Below are 6,062 nucleotides of genomic sequence, written 5' to 3' on the forward strand. Positions count from 1 at the left end.
TTACTTTGCTCCTCTCGGCTCCATAATTTTTTTCTTATTCAGAAGGGTTTTCCAAATTAAAATCTTTGTGTTCTTTGGTTTTCCATCCCCACTAAATAATATATATAAAAAAGGAAAAGAAAATAATGATGTCAAATACAGATTTGGTTGAGGGAAATCTACAAGATTTCAATTGGTAGATGGTAGGCGTCAAAATATCGCAAATTGTAACCAATCCTTCATTCTGATTGGTCCAAATGGAGGTGCTATTGTCTATATAAGGAGAGCTTCGGCTCTCATTTCTTCAAACCAAAGTCAGAGAGAAATATATCTGAGAGCATAGTGAGCAGCGTAAGGTATTCACGGCGGTATAGTCTGTAAGGAAATTTAAAGAGTATGAGCGATATTGTAGTGAGGTGGGAATCTCAAAAGAGGTTTATTTCTTTTGAGTGTATAGTGGTTCCTATAGTATTTACTCTGGACTACGGATTGTAAAATTCCTCATTACAGTGGATTATTTTTCTCCTCTCAGGCCCGTAATTATTTTTCTTATTCATAAGGGCTTTCCATATTAAAATACTTGTGTTCTTATTGTTCTTTTTGTTGATTATTGTATCTCGGTGTTACATTATTATTCCGTTGTTATTACCGTAAATATTATTTCTGTGGGGGTTTATTCCCAATAAAAGATTGGGCGGCTGTTACATCTCGTGTTTTTGTACGTTAAAATTTCGTTTTCAGTTAACCGACATATACTCGGGGATGAGATCTGTAGACATGTGATTTTTGACCCTCCCCGAGATTTCACCCATTTTTAGCATAAAATATTTAGTTTAGGCCTAATATCACTATTTTAATTAGTTTTGACCCTTTTACATTATTTTCTCACAAAAAAATAAAAATTACAAAAAAATAGTTTCATTAATATTTTGTAGTCATTTTTAATCTTGAAAAATACAAAAAAATAGTTTTGTTTTAAACAGTTATTGTTATTTTAATAGTTATCTTCCTAAGTAAGATTTAGTAGTATTTTTAATAGCTTATCTTATTTGCTATATTATTTTTACATACAAAAAGGAGGAGGGAATAGAATTAATTTTTTGGACTAATTTAGTCTTGTTTGTAGCCCAATTAAACCAATCTCTTAGCATATTAACTCAAAAGCCCAAACCTAGACACCCCTTTAGCATAATATGCAAGAAAAATAAAAGAAAATTAGACCGAGAATAGAGAGTTTAGCCGTTTTGACACAAGGTAAGGGGACCCTTCATCTGGACAAGATACAAAAAACCAAAGAACCCTAGAGGTGCTAAAAGAATTGGCATCAGCCGTTTTCACCATACTAGACAGACCCCCCCCCCTATGTAGCTTCTCCATCGTCTTCTTCATTGAGACAGCAAGAAAAACTCCATTGAAGCTCTCAGCCGTCACTCTCACACCAAGCGGCCATCATTGCCACCGCCGAGCTCCTCCATCCTCACCATCCTTACACATTTTTACCCTAGAGAACCCTAGGTTGATTCTTCTTCTTCTTCAGATCTAGGAACTCCATAAGATAAGAAAACCTGTCCCCTTCACTCACACCCTTCATCCAGACCTCCACGCCATGTTCCCTACCAAGCAGCGGCAAACCTTAAGACCTCAACCAAAAATGGAACAACAAACATGCCTAGACCCCTAAAGCTAAGAAGCAACGCCATTGAAGACCAGAGAAAGACCCCATCATTCTGCTCTTCTTCTCCAATTGAAAAACCAGCGAAAATACAACCAAAAAAAAAGACTGAACCCTAAGGACACCAAGAAAAGGCAACCATGAGAGAACCTAGAACCTAGGATTCTAACAGCTACACACCTTCAAGAGCAGCAACCCAAAAACCTGGAAGCCAAGCGAGGATTCAACGAAAATAGTAACAATAACAGCGACTATTTGATTGAAGAAGAGAAGGAAAACGTTTTTGTCTTGTTTTGGTTTTTTTGGATTCTAAACTTTCTGTTTCTTATTTAGATCCTAGTTTAAATATAACAATTAGTACTATGAGATTTTACAATCAAAAAATACAAAAACAAAAACACATTTAGTTCCTTCTGTTAAATTTGATTTCAACGGTGGGGTTGGTTTGAAATATTTGATTCGGAGTTCCATTTGAAGGTTGAATCTGTCGACGAAGATGTTTTTGTTTCATCATTTGGTTCTGATTTTTGGTTATTCGAGTATGGGAACGAAGTTTAACCGAGGTTGATTCACGTTCGTTGCCGATTTTAGATTTTTGGTGCCGATTTGGGTTCCCGTCTGCGGTTCGTCACATTTTTTAGTTCAAAATAGTGAAACAATCAATTTTCCGTCTATATTGAGGTTCAACTCTTCCATTCTCAATTTGTTTTATTCAAGCTTAATGTTAATTATTCATCTGGTGATATGATCCTGTTGTTTCTATAATTGTTCTTCGTGGTGTTGAATTTGCCCGCTCGGTTATCTGCTCGTGTTTACTCGAACTGGTTATAGTTGAACATGATTTTGTCACAGTATAAAAATTGGGTTGCTATTCATTAACTGAACTATGTCAAAGTAGATTAAAAGGGCTCGGGTGTGCATTTCATGTGACCCTACCATAATTTTTGAATAATGATAGAAGAAATAAACATGTTATAAATCTGGGTGTACATTTCATGTGACCCGATTCTCATTTCCAACAAGGTTAAATAGAATGTGTCTTGAACCACGGGTGCATTTCATGTAGTGGGGCTTACGATGTATTTTAAATAACCTTGAAATAATTCTTCAATTAATTAAAAGCGGTTGCAAAGTTAAAAATGCACATAGGTTTAAAAATGTTTTAAAATCAGATAATTAGGCCAATAATAATAGTTGAGAGACCGTGCTAAAACAACGGAATCCGGGAATGCCTAACACCTTCTCCCGAGTTAACAGAATTCCTTACCCGGATTTCTATATTCACGGACTATAGAACACAGTCAATCTTTCCTCGATTCGGGATTTAAAACCGGTGACTTGGGACACCGTAAACTATTGGCGAATCTGAATTTTAAATAAAATAATCTCGTTTCGATTGTCACTTAAATTGGAAAAAACTCCCTTATACCCTTCCGGGGGTAGGAAAAAGGAGGTGTGACAGCTCTGGCGACTCTGCTGGGGATAAGAACCCAGAACTTCTGGTTCAAGGTTCAGAATTTAAGCTTAGAATGTCTGTTATAATTGGATTTATTTATTATCTGATTTTTTACATGTTTGAACCTAACGTGCTAAATGCCCTTTTTTTACTACTTTGATATTGTTGAACTGTATATAAAAAATATTACGAAACCCTCTTCTCTCTGAGTCTACTAAATCATTTGGGAAGTGTGCACTTCGTGTGACTTCTCTTCTGTTAGAGTCATATCCCAATTTTAGAACGAGGTTCAGACAAGTTGCAAAGTCGGTGAAGCTTCTGTATTCCCGGTACGTTGCCCCCCCTCTAGGACAGGTGCACCCAAAATCAAAAGACCATCCTGATGCATTCTATTTGCTACTTGAGCATTTATTTGACTCGGATTGCATGTTGACCGACTTCTAGAATAAGGAAAAATTGAGAGAAACCAAATTGAGGTGAGTGAGAGGAAATTACCCGCCTGTGAAAAACCTGGTGTCCAAAATACCCCGAAACTCTACCAAAAATTTTCAAAAAAAAAAGGAAAAAAAACTATTTCAAATGTTTATGTTTTTTGTTGCGTCAAAATTGACCGAACTACGCAAGTTTGATTCTCAACGGATGTGGGATACGTAGGCAACCCTCATCGAGTCCAGCTCCATTTTTGCAAAAATAACCCAAAAATATGAAGTGTTGTTGTTTTGTCATAAATAAGCTAGGGGATGTCGTTCTTGTCCGAAATAGCCAAAATTCCCGAAAGGGCGCCGGAAGGCTGCTTTTGCAAAAATAGGCACCTAGGTCCTTTTTCGAATTTTGGTTGATTAGGAAACGCAGCCCTAAATTTTTCTTTCTTGAGGTGCTGAAGGGTTGTGCTCGTAAAAATATTTTGTTTTAAATTGCAATATTTGAAAACTGGTATTTTTCTCTTGAGTCAAAGTGAATCATAGTCTTTTAATCAATCACTTAAAATAAATGTGCAGGATGAGTACGATTGAAAATGAACCTTTCACAGTCCTCGAGAAGATCCCGTTAGAGCTTCATATGTGGTGGAATGATCTGGGGGAATTCAGTAGAAAAACCATGATAAAAGCTTTGGGCTGTCTTGTTGGTCTTCTGAATAATAAGCTGAGGAAGGATATAATTGAGGCTCTAATATCCTTTTGGGGCCCAGCACATAATGTATTCCATTTTGCTGATTTCGAGCTAACCCCTACGCTTGAGGAAATAGCGGGCTACGCTGGTTTTAGTGGGAATCTCAGAAATCAATACCCGGTGGCACCCAGGACAATGACTCCTTATAAGTTTCTGGACCTTCTAAGCATCAGTCGGGAAGTTCAAGACGCAAATTTGGCCAAGGGATTCTGCACATTCTACTTCTTGTACCGACGTTACGGGAATCCCCGCAGTTTTGAGATGCCAGATACTGGTCTTATTCATTCGGGGAACAAAGATAAGTGGGAAGATCGGTAGGGATTGGCTTTCATAGTGGCATTCTTGGGTGTTTTGATTTGCCCGAGAAAGGATGGAAACATAGAATTGGGGCTTGTAGGGATAGCCGACTTCATGACTAAAAAGGCAAATGGCACCATTGTACCAATGATATTAGCGGAGATCTACCGAACACTGACTGTTTGCCGAGAAGGAGGAAAGTTTTTTGAGGGATGTAATAATGCTTCTACAACTCTGGATGGAGGAACACATGTGTCACCGCCCGGGGTACATGAACTTTGGTATGACCAGTCTTCAATGCATTGAAAAACATGAACAATGGGTGGAGGGCTATGAGTTTCCAGAGGGTACGGAAGCATGGTTTGCACACTTGAGCTCCCTTATTGCAAATAAGATTGAATGGACATTCGGGTGGCTCTCGGTCAGTGAAGTCATTTATATGTCGACCGAGGTGTATTTTCTTCTATTGATGGGTCTCCGGAGCATTTAGCCTTATGCCCCGCACAGAGTCCTACATCAGTTAGGCAGGTACTAGACTATACCATATGATGAGGATTTGAGTCGGCAAGTCATCGAGCTGGAACCAAAAGATGCTTTCCCGAAAGAAAGGGTGCGTCGGATTTGGCATCAATGTAGGTTCTTAAAGCCAAAGACTCAGGTACGAGATCTGTCTAGAGGCGAGTTGGAGCCTAGTTACACATCTTGGTACGGTAAAAGGTCCCAAGCCCATCTAGATCCCGAACAGCCCGCAAAAAGGCCCCATGTCCAACAATTCACTGATGGAGCGCAAGAGCAATGGGATTGGTTGGCGAAAGAGGCAAGTTACAGAGCCACCATAAGCAAATTAGAGGGACAGATCCGGGATCTTAAATTTGACAAAAGTGTACAGGCCACTGCCGATGAAGGGGAGAAGAAGAAATTGGCTCAAGAAAACAAGGCCCTTCAAGCACAGATCCAAAAAATGAAAATAGCTGCTGAGAATCAGGAAAGGAGTCGAAAGGATGAAAGACTCATCAGTGGTCTTAAGAGGAAAATAACTGAGTGTGAGGATAATCTGGAAAAATCCGAGTGTAATCTGGCGAGGGCCTGGGCACAGTTAGCGAAGAATGCAGAGGGACGAGCAGAGCTTGTCCGTCAGTTGAAAAGGAAATATGAGGGAACAGTCACCAATTTGAAGAAAAGGCTAACTACCCTCGAAAATGAGATGGCCAAGCAAGCTAAGAACTTTAAAGCAGAAAGGGAACATTGCTATGCATTAATGTCCCAGCTAGAGGAAGATATGCAACAATTTCAGGGTCAAAACCATCATGATGCCCAGGTGCTAGAAGCTAGGTCTCAGCAACTAGGGCGTTTGCTCCAAGAAAAGGGTATCATCAGGGAGAGGGTTAGAGCAATTGCTGACTACATCGTCATGAAGTGTCATGAATGTGAAGACATGACTAGAACCACTTTCTTTGCCGCAGTAATGACCTTTGTACACCAAATAAT

Source organism: Nicotiana tabacum, chromosome 22 (assembly GCF_000715075.1).
Source record: "Nicotiana tabacum cultivar K326 chromosome 22, ASM71507v2, whole genome shotgun sequence".
NCBI classification, from domain to species: domain Eukaryota; kingdom Viridiplantae; phylum Streptophyta; class Magnoliopsida; order Solanales; family Solanaceae; genus Nicotiana; species Nicotiana tabacum.